Consider the following 14,189-nt stretch of genomic DNA (forward strand, 5'->3'; position numbering starts at 1 on the left):
ATGATGTTTTTACCTTACACGTCTATGCATGTAATAGTACCTTGTTGACTTCTGGTCACTGCTCTTATGCCAGCAACACAGAACAGGATATAGTCATGCATTTATATCTTTCAATCACATGGAAATTTGATTCCCTGTATGTGTTAGCACACAGTTGCACAGCATGAGATCAAGCACTTTGGCCAAGAAATTCACATTGACCCTCAAGTTAATCAAAAAAGTCTGCAGATGCTGGTAAGAAGGTCTCAAGGTTAATTTTAATAGTTGAATGTTATCATTCTACTATTTTATTAATATCCTCTTTTTCCTTCTGGGAGGATCACAGTAGCTTTGCACACATATATGTATTCCTTTTTCTCCTCACCTCTACGTACTGTGCAACCATTTATTTTTTATTCTATTTTGGAAATTGTAAGTATTGTTTGGATACAATGCTATATTATATTGTACTGTATAAAAAAAAAGAAAGCTTAAGGTGGGAGAGGGGTTCCTCAGTAAGGGGGTGTAGAATCCTGATTGAAGGAGTATGCTGATGAAGGGTTCAGGCCTGAAATGTTGGTTATTCTTTCCTTCCTAAGGATGCTGCTGGGTTTCTCTAACCCATTTGTGTATTGACCATCAAGCAGCAAGCTACACTAAACCTGCACTAATCCTATTTTATTCTCGTCACGTTACGATAAACTCTCACCAGGTTCTACCTCTTCCTACAGATCAGAGACAGTTAACAGTGGCCATATAACCAATCAACAAACAACTGTGTCTTTGGGATGTGAAAGGAAATCAAAGGACCCAAAAAAAGACCCTGTCATCAGAGGGAGAATGTGCATACTCTACATAGGCAGTGCCAGAGGTCAAGATTTAAGGGGAGGTGTGTGAGGCAACTATTTGACACAGAGAGTGATAGGTGCCTGGAATGGGCTACCAGAAGTGGTGATGGAAGCAGATAAAATAGTGTCATTTCTGAGGGTTCTAGACAGACACCTGAACATGGCTAGGATAGAGGCATATCTACCAGGTGCAAGTAGCAGAATTTTAGTTTGATTTTGACATCATGTTAAGCACAGATACCTGAGCCAAAGGGCTGTTCCTGTGCTACACTGTTCTATGTTTTATGTTCTCAGTTTGTGCGACGTGAATTCCACTGCACCTCACACAATGACTATGACAGTAAGATCATAGCGGTAACTGAAGGGCCATGCATTTAGAAAAAGTAAATGAGTTAATGGGGATCATCTGAGGTGCCGACTAGGTCATGGACAAAATAGACTAATGTTTATTTATCTCCCTGAGATTCATGAGGACATTAAGGGTCAGCCATACACTGTGTGAGTTGATTCATATGTAGACCGACCCAGGTAAGGGAACATCACGCCTGAGGAAAACAAACAAAAACCTACAGCAATAATTTTCTCCAGCTCATCGATTACATTGAATCAAAGAACAGTTAGAAACAATGAAGCTGATGCTTATTGACATATACTTCAGTCTTTTCAATTATGTTCACATCCCTGATCAATGTATTTAGTCGGACGATGAAGAACAGCACTATTTGCCAAAGCTTTGTTCAGATTAATTAACACTTTTTCATCCTGCCACTTCAAAATTCCAATCTCTTTTCGCCACAATAAAAAGGGTATAAATTGGTCTGGTGATTATTTCTTTCCGACATCAATGGGCTATCCATTTCGCAACTGAAACAATTTTAAGACAGGGTATCATGTAATCTACCCTACAGGAAGCCCTCTTTCTGACAGTTTTAAAAGATGATAAAAACTCAGTACAGGTACTGACAGATTTAAAATGATAAAGATAACATTTTAAGGCAGAGAGCTGTCTTATTCTTCATTCTGACTTTACTCCTATTTATGAGGCTTCACATTAACATTTTGAAGCCCATTTGTTCTATCCAAATTAAGGTCAAACAATCAGAGTCTCGAGAAATTCAGCAGTTATTGAGAGAAATGGGAATTCATGCAGAAATGGGAGTTATCAAGATGGATATTGAATTGGAAATACTTTATTGCCTTCACATCTGGTTTTGAAACATGGTATGGCAGGAAATCAGGATCCACCTGATATGATTTTAATTGTGGTACTTGAAGGGCCAGTCCAACAACTACATTTGGAGGAGATGGGAAAGGAAGAAGTTTCAAAATGGATTTGGGATGGTCACAGGCTATATATCAATTCAATAATGTCCATCTTGGCAAAGCCAATTATTCATCGTAACATTCAGAGGAAATCCTCACTGATTGAAAAAAGAAAGTTTAGATGAAACCATCCCAGGAGGTTAGAAGTAAAGGCATTCCATCATGCTTCAATGTAAACAATGCTATAGCATTGATCACCAGCACCACACAACTTTCACTGCATGTGGTGGGTATGGGTGGCAGCTATTCAGAGAGTGTAGCCCCTAACCTAGACCCTGTGATGTCTAGGGCTTCCTGGATGTAGCACAGGATCTGTACACAGGGGAATTTCTTTTGCCAAGCAGACTTACAATCCATCTCCCAGGCCTTGCATCAAAATCAAATGATCAGGTGCTTGTCCTGTGAAGGACACCAATGACCTTAACATCTTTGCCTCAGGAAGCTGAGAAGAAAATTATCCACATCTCCCTATGCTCGTGTATAAATGGATCAAGCTGGGCTATGTCTGAGATGACAAATGCTTATTCTTCCCTATGAATAATGAATGAATCAGCTCTGGAATTCATTGTACTTAATGGCCAGTCTCACATACAAGAGCTCAAAGATGTCCGGTGCACGTGTATCTTTAACACATTAGAAAAGCTGCCAAGAACATTCATTAAGAGGAAATAATCTTCCGCAATGAATGTGCAGCTGGCTAGTGATCATTGCTACAGAAACTCGGTAACTGATTTACAAAATAAGTAATCTGAAAAATCTGAAAATGAAAAAAATAAATCAACAGATCCTGTTGCTGTCCATAAATCCAGGCCCTCGACCTGAAACTCTTCCTCTTTCCTCAGACACTGCCTGGTTTGACAAGTGTTCCCATTACCTCAATGTTTAAATCGAGCAATCTGTGCTGAGGTTCCAGGCAATGGATGATGTCTTCATCCTGTACCTGTTATTAAGTCTCTACCTAAATTTCCACTCAACCAAACATGTGGACAGTCGACAGCCCATTGCACAGAGAGAACACAATAATAGCAGTGGCAACACCAGGATCATCACTAATCTCACAATTAGGACCTGAAAGCAATGGGCTCTCTAAGATATATCCTCAGAAGGTCTCACATTTTAAGGTAGTGTGCCATATACAGTATAATCTCGCTGTCCAAAGAGGTTTCTGTGTTTACGGAGCAGCAGGTAATAAATAATATGTTGCTAATTTGAAATTGAACCAGGCATCAAATGAAAATAAAGTCTCAGACTTACCCTTCCCCTCTGTAACCTAGTCTTCAGTGCTTCATCAGCATTTTGCACCAGTACACTTCCTATTGAATTATTCTGAAAAATCAAATTATCCTGCCTTAAATTCTCTCCCCAGCCGTCTCATGTCCCATCTCACCTGATCCCTTCCTCAGAACATCCCCAACTTTGTGCACTTCCATTACTCAATCCATCTTACTTGCTCACTTATCCCATTTATTTCCCTTCTTTTTCTCTCTATCTCACCTTGATTTGTCTCACCTCTTCACCCACTCCATCCCATTACTTTCATTTGCCTCATACCCTTCAGCATATTGTCCATTTCTCACATTCCTGTCAAATTCAATCTGTTCAATTAACATTCCAATTCCTCCCACGTGCTCACCCCCGGCTTAAGAACCTGGTACTTCACCATCCATCCCAATGTACCTATCTTCTATCAAAAAACAAGTTGCAGATTTCCAGTTAAAGTGTGATATCGCTGTTTACTGATTTAAAACTTTCAAAGGGGTGTTGAATTTTATATTTCATGTTTTAAATGGACGCAAGAAGTGAAAAGATTGGAAAAACGGAAAAAAAATGTGAATAAACAGGAAACTCCAGCTTTTCCCCAGCAAAATTTGATTATTGAGGCTGCTCTCTGAAGCAATTGAAGTTTTTGGTACTGGAGAATTGACTTACACAGGTCTGTCTTTCTACTGAAGAACAGGGTGAGCAATTAAACTCAATAGAATCTAATTTAAAGGATTTGAAAGACTGAGTCAAACACCTGGAAGTTAACAACGAGAGACTAAAGACAAGATCGTTGATCTGCCAAGTTGAAGTAGAAGACAAGCATATTGTATGCTTGACTGAAGATATTGAAACTGGTACACTTACCAAATTTTCCTTGAGATGTTGGTAATGGTGTTTGGAAACAATATCCTCCCGACACCACCGGAGCTTGACAAAGCACATCATTCATTATTGCCCAAACCTAAACTGGGGGAAAAAACACATTGGGTTGTTATATGCCTACATCATTATCAAACAAAAGATCTGCTGATTCATGAAGCCTGTCAAAAAGATACATTGCAATACCAAGGTAAACAATTTAGAATTGTTGAAGATTACTCTCCTATAATTATGAAGGGAAATGACATCTACAGGGAAGTTATGCCAGAGCTGTACAACTGTGGGTGTAAGCCATTACTGCTGTTTCCAGCAAGACTTTGTACCTCTCTTCCAAATGGGAGTAAGAAATGGTTTGGTTCAGTGGAGGTAGCCTTCCTGCTCCATTTTCTGAATGACTAATTGAAAAGTTGTTTGAACCGATGATTGAATTTTGACATGTTAAAGGTTTATTCATTTGTTTTTTTTAAGGATTTTACAGGAAAGCATTGTTATTAGGAATTATTTGAATTTGAAATGCTGAAGGAAAATAATTTGACTCACTTTGACTGTATTTACAATAAAGATAGTTTTAATAAATCAGGATAAATAATTATTTTGTATATTTGTAACTCATTTAAAATAAGGTTTTGAGACTTTTTTTCATCTTTTTTTGACATACATTATAATTGAGACTAAACATAGCTTATTGTTGTGAGCAGCTGTGGGGAATTGTTAATATTTTCTGTTAAAGCAAGAACACCTGATCTCAATTGGAAGGTAATTGGATCCTAGATTTAATTAGTGCACTTTTGGCCTATTTGACAGCCTTTGGGGGAGAGACTGAAGAAAAATGGAGATGGGTTTATGGGTGTTTTGTTTTGCCATGATGCTTTATTACTGCTATTGAATTTTGGTTCTATCTTAAGAAGTCATACTTGCTGGTTTAATAAGGTAATCTTCAGGCCTGAGGTGGTTATGCATGATGCATGATCATGGCTTTGCACATGTGCATTGGAATCTCTGAAATTGGCTTTACTGTCAGTGTTTACCTTTTCATAACTGAATGAACATGGCTAATCATCTTAAGTTCATGAGTTGGAATGTAAAAGGCCTAAATCATCCAGTAATATTAAGGAAAGTGGCCTCACATTCAATCCAACAAAGCTGCAATTATATTTTTACAGGAGACACATATATGTGGCAGTGATGTTTCACACCTAATGTCATGGTGGAAAGGGCAGCAATATCATTGTTCATTTCAGGCTAAATCTAGAGGTGCATCAAATCTCTTTAATGAGAATATTCCTTTTAGTATACATAATGTTGATTTGGATTTTAATAGTCATTTTTTTGTTTTAGTGAAATTACATGATAAATTGGTTTTCACAACTATTTATGCTCCCAATGTTGATGATCTGGGGTTTTTGATTTTTTTTTTTTACATCCTTGCTGGATTTAAATTTATACTTGCTTAATCTGGGTGGGGATTTCAACTGTTGGTTCGACCCTATCTTAGATTATTCATTTTCTAACACAGTTACATTAAACAAATCTGTCTCAATATTTTTTTTTAAACCAGACTCTGGCATTTCAGATGTCTGGTGTTTTTTTTCCTACTAATGGAAAATACTCTTTATTTTCCCAAGTTCATCACACTGACTCACATATTGATTACTTTTTTATTGATAATCACTTAATTTTTCTAACTTATTCATGTGAATACCACAGTATTCCAATATCTGATCATGCCATTATAACAATATCACTGACTCTACCTAATATTCCTCCAGATAAAAGCCACTGGTATTTTAGTTCACGACTATTATCAGATAAAGACTGTTAAATTTATGGAAAAACAGATAGTTTCTTTCTTTGATAGTGATCTTACCTTGGTGACATCCAGCTTAGTTTTATAGGATATGTTGAAGGTTATCCTTAAAGGAAAAATTATTTTGAATATTGTTAATAAAGAAAGATCTGAGTTAATTAAATAAATTAAACAAATCAAAAATGCGCTCAAGCTACAAACAGATGTTTACAAAAATGAATTGAATGTAAAACTAAATTTGATATTTTCTCAACATATCCAGTCTAATACCATATTTTGAAAGCCATAAGTCAATTTTACATTCATGGTGATAATTCTGGTAATGTTGTAGCTAACCAATTGAGAGGAATTGGGTCTAATTGACACATTGCAAAGGTTCATAAAGATAATGGTGTTATGACTTCAGATCACTTGGAGATTAATGATATATTTCAAAGATTTTTCTCAAATTATAATCTTCTGAATGTATGAATGATGGTAATATGATTTTTTTTAATGGACATATTGAACAATCCTAAGATTTCTTCAGATAGTCAAATTAGAAATAATGTTTGCTATTTCCTCATTGCAATCTGGAAAGGCCCCTGGACTCGATGGGATTCCTGTGGATTTTTTTAAAATTTTGTGTCCTTTCTCCTAATTCACAATATCTCTGTTTTGTTATTTGAATTATTTTATTTTCAGTTCTATATGACTGAATAGTATTATATTAGAGTATTTTTTATTAATAAATTGTTTTTTTTTCTTTTCCTCAGAAGGATTATTTGTTCAATTCTTTTCTAATTTACCTATGTCCTGTTCTAATTTATTTGTCAATTTTATATATTTTTTTTAAATTTTAGACGGATAACTTATTATTTGATCTCTTAAATATGCTTTTAATTCATCCCAAATAATACATTTATTATCTATTGAATTAGAATTCATTTTGAAAAATAGTTGAATTTGTTTTCTTATAAAATCACAAAATTATACTCTTTTTAATAATGCAGTATTAAATTTCCATCTTATATGGCATATTTTATTCCTCAAAAATTAAACATGTCAATAAAAGTGGAGAATGTTAGAGTTCTGTGTTATGTATTGGCCTATGTATTGTGTGGTTTTGTTTTGGAAAGTGACAGTTTGCCTTAGAGAGCCAAGGTGAAGGTGGACTGCTGAGAGAATGGGAGATGGACTGGGAATGTGCAGGTGATCTAGAAATTTCTAGACTTGGATGTGCTGTGAAGTGGAAGGAGGCCCAAGCATGAGTCATTGACCTGGAGGTAGTTTAGAATGTTGGGTCCCAGAGGTTTATAGACACAAGTTCAGGAGTTTAACAAAAGCAGCAACCCAATCTTTACTGGATTTTGCTTATAGAAAGGTTATGTGTTTTGATCAGTGGTGTGCCGCAATGAAAGTAGAAAATAACTTTGATTTATTGAGGGAAATCATTCTGATTGAGGAGATTAAAAATTGTGTTCCTGCCAAGTGTACTTGGCAGAGAAAAATATAAAAACTTTGCAAGAATTGACTAAATTTGCAGAGGAATATGCTTTAACCCACGAGTCTAAGTGGACCCCAGGGAAAACATTTCAAAGGAATATTGCTGATAATCCAAATAGAGTAGAAAGAAAATCTAGAAGTGAGGTTAAAGGAAGAGAGAAAGAGAAATGGGTGAAGGAAAAATTTTCAAGTGGTATTTGCCAATATTGTAAGAAGGCAGGGCACATAATAGCAAATTGTCCTGTACTAAAAAGGAAGAAAGAGAAAGGGGTGGTACCAACCACCTGTGTTCAGAGTGAGAAAGCTAGGGATATTTTTAAACCATTCATGACTGAAGGCTTCATTTCGGTTAAAGAAGGATCCAATCAAGTGCAAGTTAAAATCCTGCGGGATACTGGAGCAGCCCAATCGCTTGTATTAAGCAACATTTTGAATTTTGGTGAGGAGACCAATAATGGAGATGTGAATTTATTTAAAGGCATTGGTGGTGAAGTAGAGCCTATACCTTTGCATAGAATAGTGATGAAATCAGACTTAGTTCATGGCCCAGTTACGATAGGGATAGGATCAAGTCTGCCAGTGGACAGAGTTTCTCTTTTGTTAGGAAATGATTTAGCAGAGGGTAAATTCATACCTGTGGTGAAATTCACAGGTCAGCCATTGGTTTATGAGTCTGAAAAGGATTTAGAAATCTACCCTGTGTGTGCCATTTCTAGAGCCATGTCTAGAAAAAAAATTGAGGTAGAGAAAATATGTGACGATCCTGTATTGGAGGTAAGCATTGAGGACAAGCATAAGGATCCAACTTTGCTGTTGTCAAGAGAAGAATTAATGTCTAGACAAAAGCATGATCCTGATCTTATCTGGATAAGAGATAAAATTCTGTCTAACCAGGAAATTGAAACTGTGCCAGTAGGTTACTTTGTTCAGGATGGAATATTGATGAGAAAGTGGAGACCACAAGTTATACCTGCCAGTGAAAACTGGGCAATAATAAGGCAAGTTGTAATTCCTAAACTTACAGGAATGAAATATTAAAGTTGGTTCATAGTACACCATTGGGAGGTCATCTTGAAGTGAAGAAGATGTTAGAAAAGATGAGGAAACAGTTTTATTGGCTGAAATTAAGAAAGGATGTTGTGAACTTTTGTAGAACCTGTCACACTTGTCAACTGGTGGGCAAGTCTAATCAAGGACCACCAGTAGCACATTTACAACCCATCCCTGCTTTCAGGGAGCCCATCTCAAAAATGACAGTGGGTTGTGTTGGCCCATTGCCAAAAACCAAAGTGGGAAATGAATATTTGTTCACACTCATGTGCACAGCTTCAAGGTTTCCAGAGGCTATTCCCCTGAGAAACATTAAAGCGAAGATGATTGTGAAGGCTATGCTAAAAAAATTTACACAGTTTGGCCTACCAAGGGAAATTCAATCTGACCAAGGTAGTAATTTTATGTCTGGAATATGTCAACAGGTGGTGTATGAATTGGGATAGAATGAACAAATCTATTCAATTTTGAAATATTCAATTTTGGTTCTGATTTTTTCACAATGGTTAAATTATTGTTCTCATGACCAATTGCCACAATTCTTACTAACTTACCACAATCTCAACCTTTTAATCTGCAAATCGGCTCATGTCAAGAATGCCATTAAGTCCCTTATTATTTGATCTGGTAATTGAACCATTGGCAATTGCATTTCATGAGTGCAAGCACAGCTTGGGGATATGGAGGAAAGGGATAGAACATAAGGTCTCCCTTTATGCCTATGATCTCTTACTTTTCATTTCAGATCCAGTTTCACAAAAGGGAAATTCTACTGAATTCTTCAACAATATATGATAGCTCTCCTTTTAAGATTGTTAAAAATCAGTTTATCTATCTTGGCATTGCAATTTCAAAGAATTATAAACGTTAAGGATAATTATCTTGCTAGGCTTAAACAAGTGAAGACCTGACCCAATTGTCACCTTTGTCCATAATTTTAGTAGGCCGTATACATTCTATTAAAATTAATATATTACCTAATATTTTTAAAATCTTTTTTCAATCTGTTTCTATTTTTGTTCCTAAATAATTTTTGACTTACTTGATTTGGTTATATCAGTGGTTTTCAAACTGCCCTCTAAACTCATATTCCACCTTAAGCAATCCCTATGTCATAAGTGTTCTGTGATTGGTAAGAGATTGCTTAAGGTAGTATGTGACCCCAATTATTAGTGAAATATTTTGCTTGAGGAAAATTGTCATTGGTCCATTTTCTTTGAATTATGAAACTGTACATAACAAGTCAATTAGGTACAGTTAAAACAGTGGTTTTTGTACATCCGCGAAGCCTAGGGAATTGCTGACGTTTTGATTCAAGACCCTCCATGTGTCCTGAACCAGGGACTTGACCTGAAACATTAACCATCCTGATGTTTCCTGACCTACTGAATTCCTCTAGCAGCTTTTTCATTTACTCCAGATTTCATTATCGACAGTCAATTGTCAATTTTCCCACACTCATAATCTGCTTCTAGCCAAAATAAATATTTTAATATTTTATGTGGGGTTTTCATTTCTGTCAAGAAACCTTATTAGTGCAAAGAAATATTAAGCAACATTTTAAATGATTGAACGTACCTTTAACCATCAAGCATTTATAATTATTGCATAAAACAAACAGCTTTCTTTCATTCTTCACTTTATATCTTCCACAAGGAGCTTCAGCTGTCAAAGCTCAATATTTTTGGAAAAGAAATGATTGCAAAATTTTCTGTTCAATTTAGGTGCAACTCTGCAGATGATTACCTGCTCCCTAGCTATCATCTCTGCTATGGCAAAATCAAGACCATTTGTTGTCTTTTCTGAAGACAAACTTGACAACTTGTAAGGTTGCCTTAATGGAATAGTAGACAAACCGATTACTATTGGCTGAGTGAGAAAAATTAAAGAATGTTTACAAGACAAAGAGACACTAGAATTTAAACAGCCCCCAAGTGAGGAATTAAATGAGCTGTTGCATCTACTTTGTGCTATTGCTACTACAAAAAAAATGTTGAAAAATATTCTGAAGCTGTCTGCATTTAGAAATAAACACATAAATAATGCTCCATTTTTCCACAACATTAACTTTATGAAAGACAGAGAATTTACTGCCACTCTTCTAAGCAATCCAGAAGCACTTCAGGAAAGGACAAGTTAACTCACAAAGGGACTTATTTTCCTCTTCAAACAAAATAAAAATAAAAGAGCTGTAATTTTCTGCTGCTGCCATATTAATTAAACGATGGAAGTGTGCCATTATGGAGAATGCAACTTTTATTGTAACAAGATAAAGTTGCCTATCATTGAGTGCCGTAACAAGGACCACAATACATCTCAAGTGACAATCAACTTCTGAACTCTCATAAACATTCAGCCTCTAAAGAAGAAGGTGACATAAAATTTGTAAATAATATTGGATATTTGTATTATAGTTAGTACATAATATCCAGCAGGTGAATTTTAAGAAGGAAAAGGTGTGAGATATCATGGAGTGTATTAGGGTTGATAAATCCTTAGGGCCAGATGAGATCAATCTCAGAATAGTATGAGATGCAAGGAAAGAGATTGGAGATCATTACATCTTTGTTTACCACAGATGATGTTCCAGAAGATTGGAGATACATTTATTTGGTTCTTTTATTAAAGAAGGAAAACTGGATAACTGCAGATCAGTGAGCCTTTTGTTAACATGAGGGAAATTAGTGGAGAAAATGCTGAGTGATAGGATTTATTGTCATTTGGAAAGGTATGGGCTGATCAGTGATTGTCAGCATAGCTTTGTGTGGGGAAATCTTTTCTCATTAATCTGAATTTTTTCAGGTAGTAACTGGGGAGATTGAAAAACCAGGGTGGTGAACATTGTCAATAGGCACATTGGATCTGCTATGTGCTGTTTAATTGGTTCTAAATTTAGCTTGATGACAGGAGCCAGGGTGGAATGGTGGAAAGGTACTTCTCTGATTGGAAGTTTTGGCCAATGGGATACAGTGAGAATCACTGCCTGGACCTTTGTTGTTTGAGGTATATATATGTGAGAACTACCTTGGTAAGTTTGTGGATCAGCTAATATATAGATCAGATGGAAAAGATGAGCGGTGTAATGGCAGGTGACACTTAATCCATTAAGTGTGAGATGATAAATTTTAGGAACTCAAATAAGGGTGTAAAATATTCTGTAAATGGTTGTCACAAGGGAAAGTTGCTGAAGAGAAGGACCATGAGTTTCAAATCCATAGTTCCTTGCAAGTGCCAACTCAGGCAGGTAAAGCTGTGAAAAAAACATACAGAATCCATGCCTTCATAGCTCAAGGCATAGAACATAAATTTTGGAACATTATTTTGCTATGTTATAAAACTCTAGTTTTACCACACTCTAGTTAGAGTATGCAATACTGATCATCATGCAAAAGGAATGAAGTCAAAATTCCGATTTATTGTTTGAGTACACACATGACATCATATATAACCATGCAATTCTTTTTTCCTGTGGGCAAGGCAGAATTTCTATGTAATGCCAGTGCATAAAACTACACAAAGATGCATACACAAAAGAGAGAAATGACTGACAAATACAGAAAAAAAATTAAGTAATAAATAATGTGCAAAATAAGAGTCCTTAAATGATTGTTTGAGATTCTTATTTAGGAGTCTGATGGTGGAGGGGTAGCAACTGTTCCTGAATCTAATGTAGCACCTGTACCTCTTTCCTGAAGGCAGCAGCGAGAACAGAACATGTCCTGGGTGATGTGGCTCCTTGATGATTGCTGCTGCTCTCCGACAGAAGTGTTCCCTGATGATGGGGAGGATATGGTGAACTGGGAAGAGTGGGGAAGAAATTGACCATGATGTTGCCTGCATTGGAAGACTTAAAGAGAGAGGTTAGATGGGTTGGTCCTGTTTTATCTGGAATGAAAAAAGTTACCTGATAAAACTTTTACAAAATTCTAAGATGCATAGATCAGATAAATAGAATATATTTTCTATGGAAGGAGTATCATAGATTTAAAGTGAGAAGGAAGAGCTTTTAATGAGGATTTGAGAGGAGTATTTCTTAGAAATAAAATGATTGATATCAAAACTCCTATGTCAGGAAGTATCTGCACCCTCTTCAGTTGGACTATTGCCACAACATGATAATGGCAGACACAATTTCTCTAGCTATCCATTCTGTGTCGGTTACCTAAACCTCAGGAGAACCTATTTCAGGCTGTTGATCATTGATTGCAGCTCAGCATTCAACACCATCATACCAGCAAAACACATTGCCAAACATAAGGTTCTGTGAATCTATTCATCCAAATGCACTATCCTGTAACTTTGGGTCTCTTGAAAATGAGACGAGATAAATAATGACCAAGTTAATCCAAAATATTTAGACATATTTATTCTATATTATAATTTTTGTATAAATGTTATTATTATGCACCTTCTGTATTATATGTGTATATATGTGCACTGTGGTCTGGAGAAAAGCTGATTCATCTGGTTGTATATGTGCAGTTGGATGATAATAAACTTTAACTTGAAACTTGGAGCAGGGGAAGGTGGTGGAATCAAATACAACCACAATTTTTAACAGACATTTTTATGGGAACTTAAATGACCAATGTATGGTGCGATGTGGTGAGGAGATAATTTTTTTTAAATGCAATGTTATCAAATGACTATGACTGATAAAATATAAGGTAAGATTAATTTCACAATAAACCCTTTAGCATTAAAGCCCTGATGGAAAATTCAGATAAATTCTGTGTGATGAAGATGAAGTTTTGGATATGTCAGGAAGATAAAACTTGCAGCAATATCTTATTGAATGAGTGAGCTCAGTAGTAATGAGTCAGATTTCAGGCAACTAAAAAGAAGAGGCTCTTCAGCTCCCAGGATGAGGTTTTCCATATCAGATCATCTGAGATTACCTTCTTCTTCCTCAAAATAGTGGCATCCCCTCTACTATCATCAATTCAGTCCTCACCTGCATATCCTCCATTATCCAAATATCTACCCTAGCCCCCTCCAGCCCCACAGGTAACAAGATAGGAGTTCCTCTGTCTTCACCTACCACCTCACTAGACTCTACATCCTACATATTCTGTCATTTCTACCACCTACAAAGTAATCCTCGTACCAGACACATCTTCACTTCTCCCCTCTCCACCTTCCGCATGGACCATTCCCTCTGTATCTCCCTTGTTCCCTCCTCCTGTCCCATTGATAGCCCCCTTGGCACTGATCCCTGTTACTTCAGAAAGTGCTACACTTACGTCCACTCGTCTTCCCTCACCACCTTCTGAGCCCCAAACAGTCCTTCCAAGTGAAACAAGACTCACTTTTGAATCTTCCGGGGTCATTTATTGCATCCAGTGCACCTATTATTGTCTCCTCTACATTGAAGAGATTAGGCATAGACTAGCAGACCTCTTTGGTGAGTCCCTTCACTCTATCCATTGCAATAGAGTGGATCTTCCAGTGGCACCCAATTTCAATTCCATGCCCCATTCCCATGTCGGCATGTGTGTTCATGGTATCATACTGCCAGACTGAGACCACCTACAGAATGGAGGAACAACAGCTCA

Source organism: Narcine bancroftii, chromosome 3, assembly GCF_036971445.1.
Source record: "Narcine bancroftii isolate sNarBan1 chromosome 3, sNarBan1.hap1, whole genome shotgun sequence".
Taxonomy (NCBI): domain Eukaryota; kingdom Metazoa; phylum Chordata; class Chondrichthyes; order Torpediniformes; family Narcinidae; genus Narcine; species Narcine bancroftii.